This window comes from Ruditapes philippinarum, unplaced genomic scaffold (genome assembly GCF_026571515.1).
Source record: "Ruditapes philippinarum isolate M1 unplaced genomic scaffold, ASM2657151v2 ctg321_1_1_1_1, whole genome shotgun sequence".
In the NCBI taxonomy this organism is placed as follows: Eukaryota; Metazoa; Mollusca; class Bivalvia; order Venerida; family Veneridae; genus Ruditapes; species Ruditapes philippinarum.
This window is the reverse complement of record NW_026860898.1, coordinates 84,690-104,598: the sequence shown is the minus strand read 5'-3', so window position 1 is coordinate 104,598 and position 19,909 is coordinate 84,690. Positions and strand designations below refer to the sequence as shown.

General features: G+C 32.6%; 1 protein-coding gene and 1 long non-coding RNA gene across 5 annotated transcripts in view; one reads left to right on the top strand and one right to left on the bottom strand.

Annotated features, from left to right (window-relative positions):
• Positions 1 to 19,909, bottom strand: part of LOC132713790 (delta-like protein B) — a 98,319-nt gene that overhangs the window by 40,580 nt on the left and 37,830 nt on the right. For all 4 annotated transcript variants that reach the window (XM_060696467.1, XM_060696469.1, XM_060696466.1 and 1 more), the window contains exon 2: positions 14,706 to 14,990. The gene's annotated coding sequence lies outside the window, so the exon portion shown is untranslated. The remainder of the gene's footprint in view (positions 1 to 14,705; positions 14,991 to 19,909) is intronic.
• The window catches only part of LOC132713791 (uncharacterized), a 52,861-nt gene continuing 37,706 nt past the window's right edge, over positions 4,755 to 19,909 (top strand). Inside the window, exons 1-4 of the long non-coding RNA XR_009623483.1 lie at positions 4,755 to 5,088; positions 13,119 to 13,255; positions 13,945 to 14,025; positions 14,932 to 15,112. This is a non-coding gene — a long non-coding RNA (uncharacterized LOC132713791). The remainder of the gene's footprint in view (positions 5,089 to 13,118; positions 13,256 to 13,944; positions 14,026 to 14,931; positions 15,113 to 19,909) is intronic.

The window sequence follows — 19,909 nt, the reverse complement described above, 5'->3', positions numbered from 1 at the left end:
TACTATAGGGTATTTGAATTTGATTTTTCACAAGTATGAAAAATTGGTGCAAGGTATGAACAGTATTTGAATATATGACTGATTATTTTTTGGTTCTATGATTATATTTTTGTTTTTGCCTCTAAATATCAGTGATTTTGTTAAGGTCAATTTTGGGCCCAAATTGAGCCCTAATCCCCTCCTTGAAAAAAATTATACATGTATGTTTCTCATACTGAGGAAAGCAGTATGTGCAGGGTTATTCTGGTGATTAATATTTTGAAATTGAATTGATAAGTTCTGATTGTTTCAAATATTGCTGATTTTGATGTTTTCCCCAAATTTCTGCTAACAACACATTTTCCCCACCTGATGGGCCCAGCCACCTTACCCCAAAATGTGCAAAATATCACTGTGAATTGATTTTCATGATTTACTGAACACTGAGAGGCCTATGGGTTTCATGATCTGTGGTTCTTATCCAACTGAAGTTGTGTAAATTTCATATTAATTTAAGATTTGAATAGTTCCTCAAAGTTTAAGGACTTTCAAATCAAAATACTAGAATTGAATTCAAATGTTAATAGCTTGTTTTCTTGAAATAAATTGTTAATTTTTTATCCCTTTTTTTTTAAGAAATAAAAAAAATCCTATAAAACCAAAGCACAACTCATTGTCTATAGTTAATACTATTTACCTAAAACCTTTTTGTATTTTAAGCATACAATTTTATGCTGACTGCTAGTTTCTTGGCAAAATGAATTTTATTATTCATACATGTGTAAAAATATATTATTTTCTTACCTTAATTAGTTTTAAAAAATCCAAAGTTTTACACAGATTTAAATCCTTATTTTTGAAATACACATCATTCATACTAAATTTTAACTTATTTAATAAAAAAGACATTAACACTTGATTATTATTGAAAAACAATCTAGTGGTTTAATTACTGTATTTTTCCCGATTTTGTATCCAAATTATAACATTTTCGTTCATTCTGAATTACTAGCATTCTTCATTTACCCATTCAACGCACAACTTGTTTGTTTAACAAGGTTTCGGTGTCGCACACATCTTAACTGATTTATCAAGGTTTAATTACAATTGTTTGATTTAAATTTTATTAATTGACAAAAAATAATTATCAGATATTTTCCACTGAACCTGTAACTGTTTGGCATTAAGCGTATTGTGCACGAAACAAAAGACCTCTCCCAAACGTTAGATGCCTCGATTGGCATATTTAAATCGAGTGTTAGTTATCTTCTATTATCATAGTAGCTTTATTAAAACAATGGATTGATACATGTTCGTTGAGGTCGATATTAAACAAACTTGTGAACTTTGTATAAAACAACATTTTGTTGATAACATTCCTAATTTCTGATTAACCTATGCGAGTTCATCAAACCAAGATGAACCATCGGTAACTATTTTTCTTTTGACTAATTATTGCACCGTTATCATAACTTGTTCGTATCATGTTACGTATAATCTATCGCAGGAGAAATTTAATTGATTCCACTTAAACTTTGTTGTAAGTTATTAAATCTTATTTTATATAAGAGAAAGTTTTGACTATAGAAAGAAATAATTTGTATTAAATAATTACCTTTCAAATGTCACTTTCAAGTTTTGGTCTGGAATTTTAATTTTTGATTATAAAAACTGACAGCTGATTTTGGGTACACAGTTCAGCAAGTAAATTATGAAATTTGTAAGAAATAAAGCTGACTTCATGCCTCCCATGCCTGTGCACTATGATTGATAAAAAGTCGTTTTTTTGCAATTACAAGCAACATACAGATTGTCATGAATCCATATTTAGTGTTCACCATACATTGAACTGTCCATCATAACTATCCACATGAGGCTTTCAACCATTAGTAACATCAGCAGAATTAATAGCCAGAAAATTTACCTCATTGACCATTCATTGTGGGACAGACTACAGCTAAAATTCTGCTCATTTCCTCCATATCCTCTACACTGCCCTATGAGGGGTGCGTGTATGTTTGGGTTCTTCGTTTAACCTCATACCATATGAGTGAGCTTGCTATGGGTGGTGGAGGCTGGGTTACAATTTACTGTTGCCGTGAACGAACACTCGTTAAATGTTAAACGTTGGACACAGGAGAAAGTTTGATCGCTTGTGCTAAAGCGTTAATTTATAGAACAATTGACTTTTTAAATCTGGTAAAAGCCTAATGACATTTTATTTTCATGAAACAAATGTAATTATAACATTTCTGTAGGTAAAGGTAACTGGTTGTCCTTGAATAGTAGAAATGACTAAACTTTTTAAGTTTTTACTGTTATTCTGGGTGCAATAAAGTAGGTCATCCCTCACTAAGTAACCTCTTATGACAGTAGAGCAATACCCTCTATACGGTAAAAAAAAGTGAAATTTTTTAACGTGTTATACTTACTACACTTAGACATTATTACACAGCGTGTTACTTGAGTATTACATTGTTATTTTCATATGAAATGATAATTAATCTGCTGCAAGATGTCTTGTTGTAATGCCAGTAGTGTCTTACTATCTCTCTCTGTTTACAGATTGTGCCGTTATTTTTGCAGTTTTGGCACCTACTGTACGCATTTATTGAGGTACTTCACTATTAACAGTGACAATAACTTTTAGGGAGGAGTACTGACCTAGATTCTTCCATTTTCTATTTTTTGTCCGCGATGCATTAAGGAAGGGTGCTTTTGTTATTTGTTTGTGATTTTTGTTATTATCGTTGTTTGTGATACACCTTCTTGAATCATTTAATGTATATTTGTTGTGTTATCATGCCCTGATAATGAAAAGCAAGATTTTGGATTTTGTCCGTCTGCCAGATCTGCTTTGTCTTTTATTTCTCTGAATGCTTGTCTTTGATGGCATAGTTTTTTCTCCCCCCTGTGATTAATTATCCCCCGCCGATGAAATCGGGAGGGGGATATAGTTTTGGCGTTCTCCGTCCGTCCGTCCATCCATCCGTCCGTCCGAATTTTGTTTCCGGAGTAGTTCTCTGCAACTACTGGCTGGAATTCAACGAAACTTTATGGGAATCATCAATATCAAGAGGAGATGCGCATATCGTCGGCTTGTTCCGGTCCGACCCTTTAACTCAGAGTTATGGCCCTTGATTAGTTATGTAGTATGCATATAGAGTAAAAATTGTTTCCGGAGTAGTTCTTTGCAACTACTGGCTGGAATTCAACGAAACTTTATGGGAATCATCAATATCAAAAGGAGAAGCGCATATTAACGGCTTGTTCCGGTCAGACACTTTAACTCAGAGTTATGGCCCTTGATTAGTTATGTAGTATGCATATAGAGTAAAAATCGTTTCCGCACTACTTCTCTGCAACTACTGGCTGGAATTCAACGAAACTTAATGGAAATCATCAATACCAAGAGGAGATGCTCATATCGTCGGCTTGTTCCGGTCAGACACTTTAACTCAGAGTTATGGCCCTTGATTAGTTATGCAGTATGCATATGGAGAAAAAATCGTTTCCGCGCTACTTCTCTGCAACTACTGGCTGGAATTCAACGAAACTTTATGGGAACCTTCAATACCAAGAGGAGATGCGCATATCGTCGGCTTGTTCGGGTCAGACACTTTAACTCAGAGTTATGGCCCTTGATTAGTTATGCAATATGCATATGGAGTAAAAATCGTTTCCGCGCTAGTTCTCTGCAACTACTGGCTGGAATTCAACGAAACTTTATGGGATACTAAGAGGAGATGTGCATATAGTCGCCTTGTTCCAGTCAGATACTTATAACTCAGATTTATGGCCCTTGATTAGTTATGTAGTATGCATACATCTCATTGGCATTTCCAGATTTTACTATTTAACACAAAGTTATGGCTCTGTTATTGCCCTGAATATTTATCAAGTTCAAAGAATATTACTGTTTATGCCATGATTAATATATAAATAAAGCCTTATGTCTTCAGTTGTTGTGTTAATAATAACCAGTACTCGGTGGGGGATATAAATTCAACGAATTTGCTTGTTGGTTACTAATGCTAGCCTTCATTTCAGAATAATTCAATGCTATTCTAATTTTATCTTGTATTAAATCTTTATCTGCTGAAACTGAAAGTGTATAGCCACTGCCAACAGTATAGAACCAGGGTAGCGTGCACATTTGTGCCGTCTGACCAGACTCTAAACTGTTGTATGCTCAGTTTTAGTATTTTGATATTGAAATCCCTAAATTTTTAAATGGACTGTTCTAAATTCAAAGCAGGGCAAGTCCATTTCACAATTCCAGGACGTAAAGGGTGAAGATACATGTTGTTTCACGGATTATTAGCTGTAATAAGTTATAGTTATATTGATAAAATGGAATTGAGGTATGTGGAAAAAAAGGTAACATAAAAGTAGTTTATTATGTTACCTGTTCTTGTCTCATAACAAGAACAAGTGTAAGGGTACAAAAACATTGTTTACATTGTATATTTACATTTTCCAGCAGATCTTGAGATTGTCGTACATGTACATGAACAACTTGTACTGACAGTACTCTACTGTTGTACATGAGCTACTGGCATTTTATTGTTGTATATGAAATACTTATACTCTAATGTTGTACATGAACTACTGATACTCTATTGTTGTACATGAAGTACTGGCACTCTTGTTGTACATGAACTACTGGTACTGTATTGTTGTACATGAACTACTGATACTCTATTGTTGTACATGAAGTACTGGCACTCTAGTGTTGTACATGAGCTACTGAAACTCTAGTGTTGTACATGAACTACTGATACTCTATTGTTGTACATGAACTACTGGAACTCTATTGTTGTAGATGAACTTCTGGTACTCTATTGTTGTACATGAACTACTGGTACTCTATCTTTGTACATTAACTACTGGCACTCTATTGTTGTACATGAAATACTTGGTCTTTAAAATTTAGAATTGTCTAGTGTTTATTGTTATTTTCAGGAATTCTTCAATGATATTTTTGAGAATGTCAAGCTTCAAGATCAATGGACGCCAAAAAGAGCAGGAGACTGGCTAAGTAGCCATAAGAGTTTGGTCTTTTCTTTACATGTGACACTTCAAGCCTTACCAAAAGCCTTTAAATAGGTAGGTTATTTTTAATTTTTTCTATTTCAGCAGAAAATATATTTGATGAGAATGTTGCAAATACTCTGACCTTGAACTTTGCCAGGGTTCTTGGCATGATATCTGATATATACACATTCCTATAGCAGGATTTTGTCATTCTTGTTTGTTTTGTTTTTTATATTGTGTGAGATATTTACAAGTATTACAGATTTTTACTTTCATGTGTCACTTTATATATGAAGAAACTATTTCCTTTTTTAAGGCAAAATACATGCCATGATATAAAATTTTTGGTGGTATCACATTAATATAATAAAACTATTGGTGAATTAAAGATTTGTTTAACAAACGATGCAATAGAATCGATTGAATTTGAAATACATCCAAATATAGTTTGTGTAAATGTATCTCTTTCTATGGGTTTGACTTCTGCTTAATAAAAAAGACACACTGTGAATTTGCTATGTAGTTAACTGACAGAAAACTGGTAGACTATGGAAAATGCCCATTTGCCCAGAAGTAATGCAAAGGCAGTCAAATGTGGTCCTTTGCCTCCAATAAATTTTGAAAGTTATCATTTAATGTTGTATCTTCTAGACAAACTTATAAAAGAAAACGGGAAAGATATTGTCTGTTGGTGAGGAGGGAGTACTTGAAGGAGAAGCTTATGCCGGTAATGCATTCTTGGAGTAAACTTTTTGGTATGCAAATTGAAGCATAATCGTAAACCTAATGTCATAATGTACCTGCCGCTGGGAATTTATTGTCCGTAATTGTTTCTTTATTATTTAATTACGTAATTAAAGCCAATATCACGTGCTAGGATAGTTTATGTCATTGCAAAAATTACGTTTCATGTCCTGTAGAAGCCGCGAAAGCTTGCTGGAATGCTATTGTATAATGTGACCTACTTATAGATGTCAACAAACGAAGCAAGTATTCAGTGTATATGAGTCGTAACTAAGTATAATTGTCATTCATGAAGACTTGGCGACGAAAAGCGACGTTTGTGTGTTGGAGAATGCTATGTTGGACATGAAATAGAATTTGTTACATTTATGTTAATTAACGTAGAAGACTTGGATCGAACAAATGACATCACGTCTGGGCTGACAACCAGCTACCGACGACTGCTTGGCGGTTAAATAATTGCTTTGGACTTTGCTTGGCAGATTAATGGAACATTAAGTTAATCATAATGATTTTTGTTTTCTGTTGAAAAAAACTTTTATAATCTTTCTTTTATTCTTTGGAATACCTATTACATGACATGACATTGTACTATTGCTTGAGTACAAAAATGAAAATTTTCTTGTCATCAAATATAGTCGAATGCACAAGATTATATATATTTGATAAGACATGAACAGCCTAGTCAATAGGTTTCAGGCTCGAACTTTGTCAGCACACATGGTATATGTTCCGCTATCACTTGTACATGTACATGTATATAAATGAAGAAGCAAAGGGTATTACACGAACACGAGTTTGATTATCATGACCATACATATATTTATACTTTGAGATAATGATTGGAACTGTTCATTATTAGTTCTTAGGCTGTTAGCAGCAACTGGTTCTGCCCATATGACCAATGCAGATAACGAATAACCAGTTAACATGCCATCTGATTATGGTCTGCACTGTTTGCTATTCAGTACGCATTTTGAAATTTTCCCTAAAAATGATAAATGGTTTTGCCCTGATTGAATTATGGACAAGTCCATTTAAGATATTCAGCTGGGTAAGTGTTAAGGTAGAGGGTTTTGATATCAAAATGCTTAATTTAAAGTAGTCAACATTATAGGGTGTTGTCATTGTGAACAGATGTGTTGACTGTCATGCATCTATTCTGGTGGCATCAATAAATCACTACTGATTCAAGAATTCAAAGCAAAATGCAAGAATTCACTACTTAAGCTTAAGATGAAGCCAGAAGTGTCCTTAATTAAAGGGATTGTGCATTTCATCTTTGTTCAGCACTTAGAAATCTGTATATTTCATAACTCAAAAGGTTGTTTATTTGTACAAATAACTTTTTTTCCTTTCAACCGATTACAGATAAAAGTAAACAATTCAAGATTTTGCGCGTGTGTGTTATAATTAATTTACAGCTTAAGGCTTGGCTGCCTGAGAAGAGAATGGGAAAAAAAAGCGCTACGAAAAGTTGCAAAACACTTTTTGAATGCTTCACATCCCATGGATGAAAATGAATCAATTATTTCTATTTCCAATGGCACTAAAACTATGAAGTGTACTCGTTCAGAAATTTGCAGCACTTGAGGCTTATGATCTTGGGCTTTGAATTTATCATGTATTCAATGGTAACATGCCAAGTTATGCAGATTGTAAATAGCGAAAGCATACCTCCGGGATCAATACCTACAATGATGCAATATCTACAACGTAACGATGTTTTGTTAAGGGATCGTGTTTTCACATTGAACGTTTTTTGGGATCTGCGGAGGTATTTAGAAATTTCACCAAATGAACCTGCTGCAATGGTATTGTTATGGTAAAGCTATTGTAGTAGTGTAAAGAAGTTAGACGAAGAGGTTGATGTTGTCTGTAGTATTTGAGCGAAATTTTGTTTTACATGTACCTGATCAGGAATGAATCTAAGGCAGGATGGGTATCTTCATCATTAGGTGAATATTTTAGAACTTTAATATTAGTTTATGACAGTTTCAAGTATTGATGAATATTTTTTTTGGATAGATGTACCATTGTTTCAGGCAGTGCATTTTTTTAAGAAAAGAAAAAAAAGTCTTATTTGAAATCAAAGTTATCAGGTTGTTTTTTGTGTACGTTTAACAGCTCATCTGAAATGTTATCGGCACATTTTGTTCAGAAAACGTGATGGCTTACATACAACGTGCCTGTAGAAAAACAGCTGCTTTTGCAACTGTTAGCTCGAATACAATAAATGATCAGATCCAGGTCTGTTTGATAATCCGGATCATAAAAAACGTAAACAAGATGCGCTGTCACTCAGTTTTTGCATAATTTTCTGTATATTGACAGGAATGGCTGACATTGTATCATGTTTATCACAGATGAACCAGATCTGTTGATCTTTCACAGCCCAGATTGCTGCCATCGAAAAACAGAAACACTCAGCACTTACTGTTCTTTATCATAGAATTGTTGCAAATAAACGAAAAACAATGTTTTTTACTTATTTGATTGTTGAAAGCTGTATTCGTCTTGCTTTCAACTGCATTCAATCTGGACTTAAAACTAGTTCTTAGGGCTACAACTGCTTTTGATTTCTAAAACCGACCATGAAACTTACTACTTGTAGTTTTTATGACAGCAACTGCTTTTGATTTCTAAAACCAAACTTGAAACTTGACTACAATTAGTTCTTTTGGCAGCAACTGCTTTTGATTTCTGAAGCCGGACTTGAAACTAGTTCTTCTGGCTGTAACTGCTTTTGAGATTTGCAGCTGGGACATAAAACAATTTGTATTGACTTATCTATGAGTCCTTTTGATATCTGCAGTCATGTCTTGAACAATTGTATAAAAATAAATGTTGTCTTTAAAAAGCTGTATCCATCAATAATTATAATTCCTTCATATTTCCTTTTTCTAACACTGCAGGTCTAACTTGAAACTAGAGTTCAGTCATTGACTTCATAATTTAAGCTGACTTTTCAGGCCCAACTCTTCATGAAAAGATGTTTTCTTACAATTTCTGTGGTTTTCCTATATGAACACTAAAAAAAACACAACCTCATTCATTGGCCTACTGTTTATACAGTTTAGGTAAGGATGGGTGCTTTTCTGAGCTTGCATTAAATTTATGTTTAACACTGATAAATGACTAACATTAATGGTATATAAAACTGTAGACAGTGCCAAGTTTTGATGAAATTCTATTGTCTAATGTATCTGTTCTCACACAATTGTTAATTTCAGATTTTCTTATCCATGCATTTACTATTCATATTTTAGGCCAGATGCCAACGTTAATTTCTGTGAAAGAAGCGTGAAAATGGATGCCAAAAAAACTGAAAATTTCATTTTAGAACATTTTAAATTGATGAAATTGACTGGTCGTCACATCCTTCTACAAAGATGAAAACGACTGGTTGCCACATCCTTTTACAGAGATGAACAGGACTGGTAGCCATATCCTTTTACAGAGATGAAAAGGACTGGTAGCCATATCCTGTTACAAAGATGAAACAGACTGGTTGCCACAACCTTTTACAGAAATGAAATTGACTGGTAGTCACATCCTTTAACAGAGATGAAATGGACTGGTTGTCAAAAGAGATTAAACAGACTGGTTGCCTCATCCTTTTACAGAAATGAAATTGACTGGTAGTCACATCCTTTAACAGAGATGAAATGGACTGGTAGCAAACAGAGATGAAATTGGATGGTTGCCACTTCCTTTTACAGAGATGAAATGGACTGGTTTTCACATCCTTTTACAGAAATGAAATGGACTGGTTGTCTTAGCTCTTAGAGAGACAAAATGGACTTGCCATTCGGACTTTACCAATTATTTTGCACATGGCAGAATTATCCTTGAACATTTTGGTAATTATTCAGAAAGTTTTGAAAATAAAGTTTACAAAATCTTTTATCATACCATACTGACTGATTGCTCAAGCTTTTTTTTACTTAATTTTGTTTAGTATAGCAGACTGCACTAATAAATTGATTAGAATATTTGAAGGTATCAAAGAATTTAAATAAAACAAAAGTTAATAAACTAAATCTTCACAGAATTATATGCCAGATACATGTATGCCAGTACTGTCCATAGATGGAGTTACATTTTTCCAAATGGTGCAGTGCAGTTGCATGGGAAATTACTTGTTTTCAATTTGTTCCTCAATCAATTACAGTTTTCTCAGGAAAATACTGTGCCAGAATTTGTTACACACACAAAGTATACTTGTTGAAAACCTTCAATTACACTAGTTCATCATTAAATCAGTTTTAAAAGATAAGAAATTTTGACATAAGATAAAATTTGGCACAGGTAATCTCCGAGAAGAGAACCATGTGAAAATCAGTCTACCATTTTAATAGGCTGACAGTAATTTTCTAGTTTTTCCAACAGAAAACTGATATGTATTTAGAGTACTTGAATTTGGCAATAGGGGTACAGGTAAAATGACTGTAGAATAAAATGATAATGATGTTGTTGTCATCATACCTCATGGCTTCAGATGACTTCTTACTAAAAGGTTTTTGCACTAAGATAGGCAAGGGTGATTTAGTCCTATGTGTTGTTAAAGATGGGAGGATATCTATAAACAACATATCTCTTTGATGGATATTTGGATAATATTCAGAAATAAAGATTAATGGATTAGAAGCACATCTCAAAGAGGTGATTTGTAGCTTTGTACTTATCATTTTGATGTTTTAACTTCACATACAACTTACTGCTTTAGGAGGAATAAGCATTTAAGAAGAAAACATCAAACTTTAAGATTTACATCATTGTTGTAACAAGAGTTGTTATGAAAATTTAAATTTCATGGTCGCTTTATAATTATTGGTGAAGATATATGGTAGGTTTTTCATTACACTGGACATGAGCCTGAGACTGGTTTGAACATTGTAATTTAACAGGCCTTAAGGTCAGTTGGATGAGTCGGTCACTTGATGTCAACTGGATGACTTCATGAATTGACACGCTTGATGGCGCCATCACTTGACACCAGTAGAATAGCACTATCACTTGACACCATTTAATAGCACCATCACTTGACACCAGTTTGATAGTATCATCACTTGACACCATTTAATGACACCATCACTTTACACTAATTTGATGGCACCTTCACTTGACATCAACTGGATGTTGTCATCACTTGACATTGTTCACCTTTCAGATTAGCATAGTAGTGCTTGATAAAATTAAAATAGCTAAATAGGGAATTACTAAAGTATTTAAACTAATACGAGAGGAACACATGACAAAGTTGGAACAAGTTAAACAAAATTGTAAAAACCTACAAGTATGTGTATGCACTTCTTTTTTTTTCAAGGTGAAAACAGGGAATAGAATGGAGTTGAATCTTTAATTTAAGATTTACTTTTTCCAAATATTCCATCTACGGTATCAATTAAAATGTAAAAGATACCCTGTAAGCTCAGAGATGGTTTTTGTGCATTTAGTATTAATTTTAATGTACTTTTTTTTCTGTCGGCTCTTACTACGTTGTGGCAGTTATCACGTTAGTAGATAGAGACAATAGATCTTGTACTGTGTAGTACTGCAAAAGCTGATGTTTTATTATTTTGACATGAATCGCAAGATGTTGAATAAATTCCAGATTTACATGAGTATTTTTAGTAACAATCCGATACGTTTTGGAAGAAGATAAAATGATGGCGACAATCGTCTCGCTTGCATGATAAAATATTTTAACGCTGCTACAAAATAATAAAGTTACGTAATTTAGGCTTGCTATCATTTAAAAGTACGTATGCATTCCTGGATTCTATCCAAGATAACATGTAATTTATCTAATTGTTAATGCACGAAGCTATTAATGTTTTAAATAGATTTTAAAGCCATGAAATTGTTTCAAGTTTTAAATGTACAGTTAACTTACGAAAAGTAGCAAAGAAAAAAGGACTAGATGGAAAATAAATGGAAAGCAAGAAAGTGGTATCTTCTCAATCATAATATAAATTGTTTAATATCAGTATTTATCCTTGCGTAAAACATCCTTTAATTTATTTCGGAGTTGAAAATATCTTAGGACGGAAGCAAAATCTTTGATGGATTGGGAATAAATTAAGAAATCTGCATCCATTAATTGTGTATTAGTATAAAACTGGGAAATGAATTTTTGTTCAGTGTTGAATTAGTATTGGCTAAACAAATAAAAAAAAACGAAATTGTTCAAAACAAAAGTTTTCTAAGTACAATGATTTTCCATGATGTAAGCAGCGTAGTGATTGATTAGAATAAGAGAAAGATATGAGAATAAGTTCTTATTTTTTACCATCTATCACTGTGTTGATCTGGTATAAACATGAAGCATTACAATGTATTATTGGCTACTTACTCAAAAGATTGATTCACACTTCTGCTATCTTAGGACAGAATGATAAATGAACATTTTTTCTACAGAGTTCATCTAGTGCAGTGATGTTCTCAGTTTCCTTTAGCTTTAAAACATAAAATTTCTTTCCATAGTAACTGGTTTCTTTCAAGATTTATTTTCAATTTGAAATGTTGGCGAAGGTTGGGTAATCAAAATTACCTCAGCAACTTCTGGACTCAGTCAAAATAGAATTAAATAGATGTAGAATATAGATAAATCAAACAAATCTCATAGACTTGCTGGTGAAATAGGGTTGTTTAAAAAGGAATAATTGGCCGTGTGTGGGCTGATAGGTATTGATAAATGTATCTTGAAAATCTTTATGAAAATGTTTTTAGTCCTGCAATCTATGGTATTGATAATGTTTTCAGTTTACTTTCCTATAAAAAGTTTTTATGCATTCTGAAATTTTTTTTGACATGTTTCTGAGAACCAGTATTTGATGATTTAGAAAAGTTGTAATGGGCTGTGGAATAGCTGTATAGCAGGCAATGCATAGCTTTGAGGCAGGTACCTTTCACACTTTGAATATTAGTGGGCACTGATTGCTTGCATACAGTGTTACTTATAGTCCCCAGCCAGCCAGCTCATCTGTGCAGTTCAAGCAAAACTCAATGTATTGCTGCCCAGTTTTAATATTTTAAAATGAATGGTCTTTAACTTGTGAATTCATGAAATGGACTTTACCAGTGTCCAGCTTTTGGAATCGTCCATTATCATTTTTGGGATATTAGGACGAAAGTTTAGTTAGACTCAGGTCTGGTTCTACACTGGTGGCATTGACCTAATTACTTTTGGTTCCAGCACTGGATATATACAGCACTGCATGACAATTACACTAGCTTTGTAACATTATGTACAATGTATATGAAAATGTTAAGTAAATGTTAACTTTTATGATGTTTTATTTGTTTAGATTACTAATAACGTTTAATTTTTCTTATTATTTTGTTTTCTGCAGCTATTGAATGAGAACACATCAGATATTGTTGTAGATAATAAGGTAGCTGAGTGAATGGACAATAGATGACAGCTGATTGGCTGAGAAACAAGTATGATTGATATACAAGAAGCAACAACAACAAAAACAACAGAGAGGTAGTCAATAATTCTCTATATCTGTAAGATAATTGGTATTTAACCCTTCTCCCACCTAAATATTTTAAATGGACTTATCTCGCTTTCAGTCTGGACAAAACTATTTATTACTTTTAGGGAAAAATGTCAAAATAAGAAAACAGTGCAGGCAAGCTTCAAGGGAAACGGTCGCCTAGTGGTTAAGGTACCTGCCTCTAATACCAAGGATCATGGGTTCGAGTCCTACTTAGATCACGACCATGTTTCTTCATATGACACCAGTACTGGTTGGTACCAGGAAGCGGACTCAAAAGTGATTAATATAAGTTGAAAGAACTTGTTTAGCAATCAAGCTCAAATAAATATGTTAAGACTACTGAGTGCAGGCAATGATCAGAGAGAAAAGATATGCTGACTGATCTTGGCCTGCAATGGTCACATAGTTAGATTCTGTAGCAGTCTAAGAGTTAATTTGAGATCTAATAGCAATAAGGGAAGACTTTTGCAGCTATTATTTAATCTGGCCAGCCTACTATGCAGTATGGCTAGTCTCTGATATTGTCTGTTTTAATATAATTTTTTCATAATCAAAATTCTCAAAGCTTACAATGGACTGTTCCAAATTCAAAGCCGGGTAAGTCAATTAAATTGAGTAAGCAGGATAGGAGTTTAAAGATACACTTGCTTTATTTTATATGAACACCTTACAGGTAAAGAAGACTTGTTTACATGGAAAAAATGTTGGCCTTGAAGAGTTCCTCAGCATGTGATTTTTATGTAAGAAAATCCAGGTAATTTTTTTATTGGAAAAATATTTACATGCTTTGTAAATGTCTTAGTTATTTTCATATCTTCTGATTTGAGTATCTAAATAGCTAGATACTTATTTTTTTTAAAAAACAAACAACCCATCTCCCCCCCAAAAAAACAAAAACAAACAAAAAAACAACAAGAAAAAAAAACAAACAAGAAAAAAAACAACAATAAATCATTCAAATAAATGTAAAAACTAACTTGCTGGAACCAAAAGTGATTAGCCTTTGCAGCCAGTATAGTGCCAGGCCAGCCTGCATATTTCTTTACACTTTGTCAACAGAGTTTTAGCCAGTCTTAATGACAGTACTCATGTGCTGGCAGTTTATAGCAATATGTTACAGAAAGTACAAAATACATTGGACAGTATAGTTTGTAAGATAGGTAAAGGGACTTTACTGTTTATGTGTACTGTGCAAGTAGTTATTTTATTTTGAGTGTCATTTTGATGCAGGTGGTTGTTTTAAAAAAGTGAAATTTTCTCTTAGTATGAAACTTGTGTGCAATTGAAACTGTGTAATATGAAATTAAGAAAAATTTAATGTCAAATAAAATTATATGACAATGAATATTATTTCCAGATGGTCGTTATATAGGACAGGTAAAAAACGGGGAAAAAAATGAAATTTTTAATGTAAAACTTTTAGCGGACACTTACCTTATATCAGTAGTTATAATTCCAGAAATTGCTTCCGTATTTAGATTGTCACTCATTGAATAAAAAATCCACAAACTAAAAGTTTTTTTTGATTTTGTAAACATTCACAATTTTGTGATAAAGCAGGAAAATAAAGTGATTTCTCAAGCATTCTTCTATTACGTCCTAATCTCGAACATAGCTTCCTCCTCCAGTATATTATATATCTTCTCTTCTCTAATTCCAGATCTAATCCGCATAATTTTCAGAGAACAGGAACAGAGCCTTGTTGCTTGCTAGATTTACCTATGGAATAAACAGTAGATGAAAACAGTAAAGAGGAAAAAAAAATCCAAGCAGAAAATGTAAAGGTTGCTCAATCTACTGCAAAATGCTCGAGATTTTGTGCATGGGTTTTCCAAGACCAGGTGAGTGTTACCGCATAAGTTCTGGAAAGCTTAAAAAAAAACAAAAAAAAACCTAAAATTTTTTATAACGTAATGTGAATTCAGGTAGAATATCGGTTTTCTAGTCAAGATTTTTATTCTCGGCACTTTTGCAAAAGAAATGAATGAAAAACTTTATTTGTTTGAATAACATTTTTTTTTTTGCTTGTCTGCTTTTGAATTAGAAGTGTGCTACATTTTCTCAGTAATTTCTTCAATTAGACTTTCCCTTGATGATGATTCATTACCCAGACTTAATAGTTCATGGTATATTAGACAATTTAGGTTCAACAAATATTTCTAGAAATAAAAAAAAGTTGAATTCTTAGATTTTTATAGCTTCACATACATTTGTAGATGAACATACTGAACAGTGCATTCATATGAAATTATTTACTATAATTTGTATTTTCTATATGAATACATTAATAGACAAAGCTACATGTAACTTGGTGGAAAGGTCGAGAAGCTGACGACCATACAGAATGGATCAAAGGTCTGTTTCAGAGAGGTCAGGGTCAAATTAAAAGAGTTGAAAGGTGAATACTTTAGATAGAACCCGTTTATTTTGACAAATTTACAATTACAAGTACTTGTACTTATTTTTAATTTCTTGGCACAAAATGCTTACAATAATCAGAGAGGTGTGCATAAATCTATCGCTTTTACTCAAACGTAAAGGTCTGATGTTAAAGTCCCAATTTCAACCGTGTATCTTGTTTTCTATTAGCATAGAGCGAGGTCCGGACAACAACTGCCTATTTTAAAGAAATATTTTGCTTGTTTATTCATACTGCTTGAAAAAAATTAGGAAGACATGGTGATGTGATTTTGCGATGAAATAGTAGGGGTGTAAATGATATGCGAAATTCTTTATGTTGGCCGTTATTGGTTGATATGATAAATTAATGGATATTTTTATGATATTGATAACCTGACGTTTAATATCAACAGATAGATTGTTTTATGGGCTTAAAAATCACTCCAAACTGATTTGTTAGTGAGTTATCAATAAAAATTTGTGTACAAATATTGGTAGAATGACTTTTTCTCATGGGAAAAAGGAACTTTTTGTAATGAATTTGGTAGGCAGTCCATAGGTGAATTATGACTGATTGATCTTAAGGTCATAGATTATACAGTTAGGGCAGTATTGCTTTAGTCAGGGCAAAGTGTTATCATTTTTTTACAGGTTTTTTGGCAATCCATAAAAAAAGGTGATAACTAGTTAATATATATCAATTGGGGATTTAAGCCAATTTTATCTTACAAGGGTGTTACATTTAATGCATTGTAAATAAATTCAACAAGCTTGTATGCTAATTTGTTAATGGGGCATTGATAAATCCATATAGAAAATGTGTCAATTTCAGCAGAAATAAAAGAATGCTGTCTTGCCAGGCTCTATATCTATATACACGTGTATATCAACATTTCAGTTTTTATTTTTTGATAACAAAATCCCTTTAACTGTCAATGGACTGTTCCAAATTCAAAGCAGGGCAAGTCCATTACACAATTTTAGCTGGAGAAGGGTTTAAGAATAGTTACGAATAGTTTATGAAAGTACTTCAATAAATCCCAAGTTGAATTTAAATCTACTTTTGTTTCCCACAATCAGATTTTATAAAATTCTTGAGCTTTCTTTAATACATTGCAACACGAGAAGTATTTCATAAAAAAAAAAAATTTTGCAAAAAGGCCTGCGAAATAACTTGTTACATTTCTTACATTTGATATGTGAGAAATTTCTCACAATTTTATAAAAAGAAATTGTATTCACTTTCTTATAAAAGGATGATCTGTGAACTTGGTAACCAGGCATAAAGATTGTAGTCATTCTAAGCTTATATGTTATCAAATTTAATTGCGGAGTTATTTATGTTTCATTTAATACTGATATCTATTTCATGGTAAATCGAGTGAACAGTGTTGTAAAGAGTTCATGTAATATTGTCAATTTTCCTCTCACATGGTGGTAAATATTAAAATTCAGTTTCAGTTATAACTCTGTGCTTTTCTGTAAAACTGAGAAGGTAAACTAGTATTATAATTATACCAGTACTGGTGCCAGTATTAACCAGGAGTTGAGTCTTTGTTATAAGTACTGGATTCATTATTATACCAGTACTGATATCATATACCAGTACTGGAATCCTTGTAAACCAGTACTGGATTCATTATATATCAGTACTGGATTCAATATTTACCAGTACTGATATCATATACCAGTAATGGAACCCTTGTAAACCAGTATTGGATTCATTATATACCAGTACTTGATTCAATATTTGCCAGTACTGATATCATATACCAGTACTGGAACCCTTGTAAACCAGTATTGGATTCATTATATACCAGTACTTGATTCAATATTTGCCAGTACTGATATCATATACCAGTACTGGGAACCTATGTAAACCAGTAGTGGGTTCATTATATACTAGTACTTGATTTAATATTTACCAAAACTGATATCATATACCAGTACTGGGAACCTATGTAAACCAGTACTGGATTCATTATATACTAGTACTTGATTTAATATTTACCAAAACTGATATCATATACCAGTACTGGGAACCTATGTAAACCAGTACTGGATTCATTATATACTTTTACTTGATTCAGTATTTACCAGTACTGATATCATATATCGGTACTGGAATCCATGTAAACCAGTACTGGATTCATTATATACTAGTACTTGATTCAATATTTACCAGTACTAATATCATATACCAGTACTGGAATCCATGTAAACCAGCACTGGATTTATCATATACCAGTACTGGATTCAATATTTACCAGTACTGATATCATATACCAGTACTGGAATCCGTGTAAATCAGTACTGGATTCATTATATACTAGTACTGGATTCAATATTTACCAATACTTATCTTATGTTAAATACCAGTACTGGAATATTCAGTACATACTGGTAAAATAGACCAGTTCTTTTATCTTTCATACCAGTACTAAAGTCGTAAGATATGGTACTGTTTTAATTATTATAAAATAACTGTCCTAACTCATCTAGGTTTTGAGCCTGTGATAACTTAACTAACCGTAATGCACCCTGACAACAAAGCAAAAAATTCCTTATTATGAAAATATTAAAAATCTACACAGGAAAATTTGTATAAAAAATCTGGCTTGCAAACAAGGTGCTTATTTGGGTAACCTTACAGCAACTCCCCCCACCCCCACCCCAGATATATACATAAATTAAATTAAAAGTTACTTTAAAGAAATAAACTTGGGGTAATAAAAGTTTCAGTCTGTATTAAGTTATAAAGAATAATGCAAATAAAGCCCACATAGTGTCCGAGACCATTTTGATACTGGTTTGTCGATATTTAATAAAGTCAGTATTTAATTTACAAAAACAGATCAGTAAAAAAGGCATTTAACAGATAAACAGCTCTATTCAATGTATCCCAAAATAATCCATTAAACCAATGTTCAACTTAAAACCTTATTTTAATTTTATCTCAAGTATCTAATGAACATAGACGTAAAGTTGTATTTTACAGTATTAAATTCTATTAAAAATGAAGTGATTGTTATCAATTTGATAAGGTTCTTATTGGAACCTATTATGTGCCGTTCAATGGATGTTATACGATACAAAATACAAGACATGTGAATGCACGTTAAGTTTTTCTTACTCTGAATACATACTTAATTTGTTTTAAATTCAAAATTTTAAAGTTTATGAATAAAGCTGAAGAAAAAAGGGATATCAGATTGGAATAAATTTAAAGAAGCCCATTGGATTGTACTGCATTTTTTTTGCCACTTATGACATCTTTGGTTCAAAAAAGGAAAAATAAGCATTCTTTTATTCATCAGTTTCTGCTTTGTAACTTAAAAGGTCAAGGTCATTTAGGATATGACCAAAGATAATAAAATGTTTAAATGATCTAAGGTCAAGGTTATTTATTGCAAAAAGTATTTTTGCAAAATGCAAGAACTTTGGTCTTATGACTGAGGACTTTCTAAACATAGATATATGAAATTAACAGTTAAAGTTTATGGGGACCAAGGAACTGGAAAATTAGTTTCAAGTTCATTTGCCAGATGCAAAAACAAACAAACAAAAAACAAGATAAAGGAAATTTAAAAATAGGGGTGTCCATGGCAAAGTGGTTAAGGGCCTTGACTTCCAACCACTTGCCCTCAAAGCTCGGGGTTGGAATCCTGACAGGGACACAAAGCAAAACAGGAATGTCATTATGGAGGTCATCATCAAGTTCAAGGTCAAATCTAGGTTAATATGTCAAGGTCATCTTTGACTTAACATTGATGGTGTTGAAATGCTTCAGAAAATATTTTTTGCTTGACCATTTGACCTTCAGTTTGGGTTGTCCTAGGTCAATGTTTTGTAAAAAGATATGTATGTCTACATACAATTGGTTAGATATTATTCCTTCACACAGTTATACAGTATATATGTTAAGTCACAATGATATATAGACAGATAGATGGTATTTAAATTTTAATTTTCTATGAGACTGTATTAAGAGACTCCCTGTCATATGTGACCTTTTTCTCAAGATCCCTTGGAAAGTCACATATGACAGTAGGGACTGTATTAAGATTAATCAGGTTTTTGATAAATTAAAAGATGCAAATTGCAACACTTGTGATGGAAAATTTATCTATCAGTGGTTATGATGCTAATAAAATACATGTATATTAAATAAAAAATGATCACCTGATGTAACAAGACATGTGTATATCATGCTAATCTGTTGCTTAAGAAGTTTGACC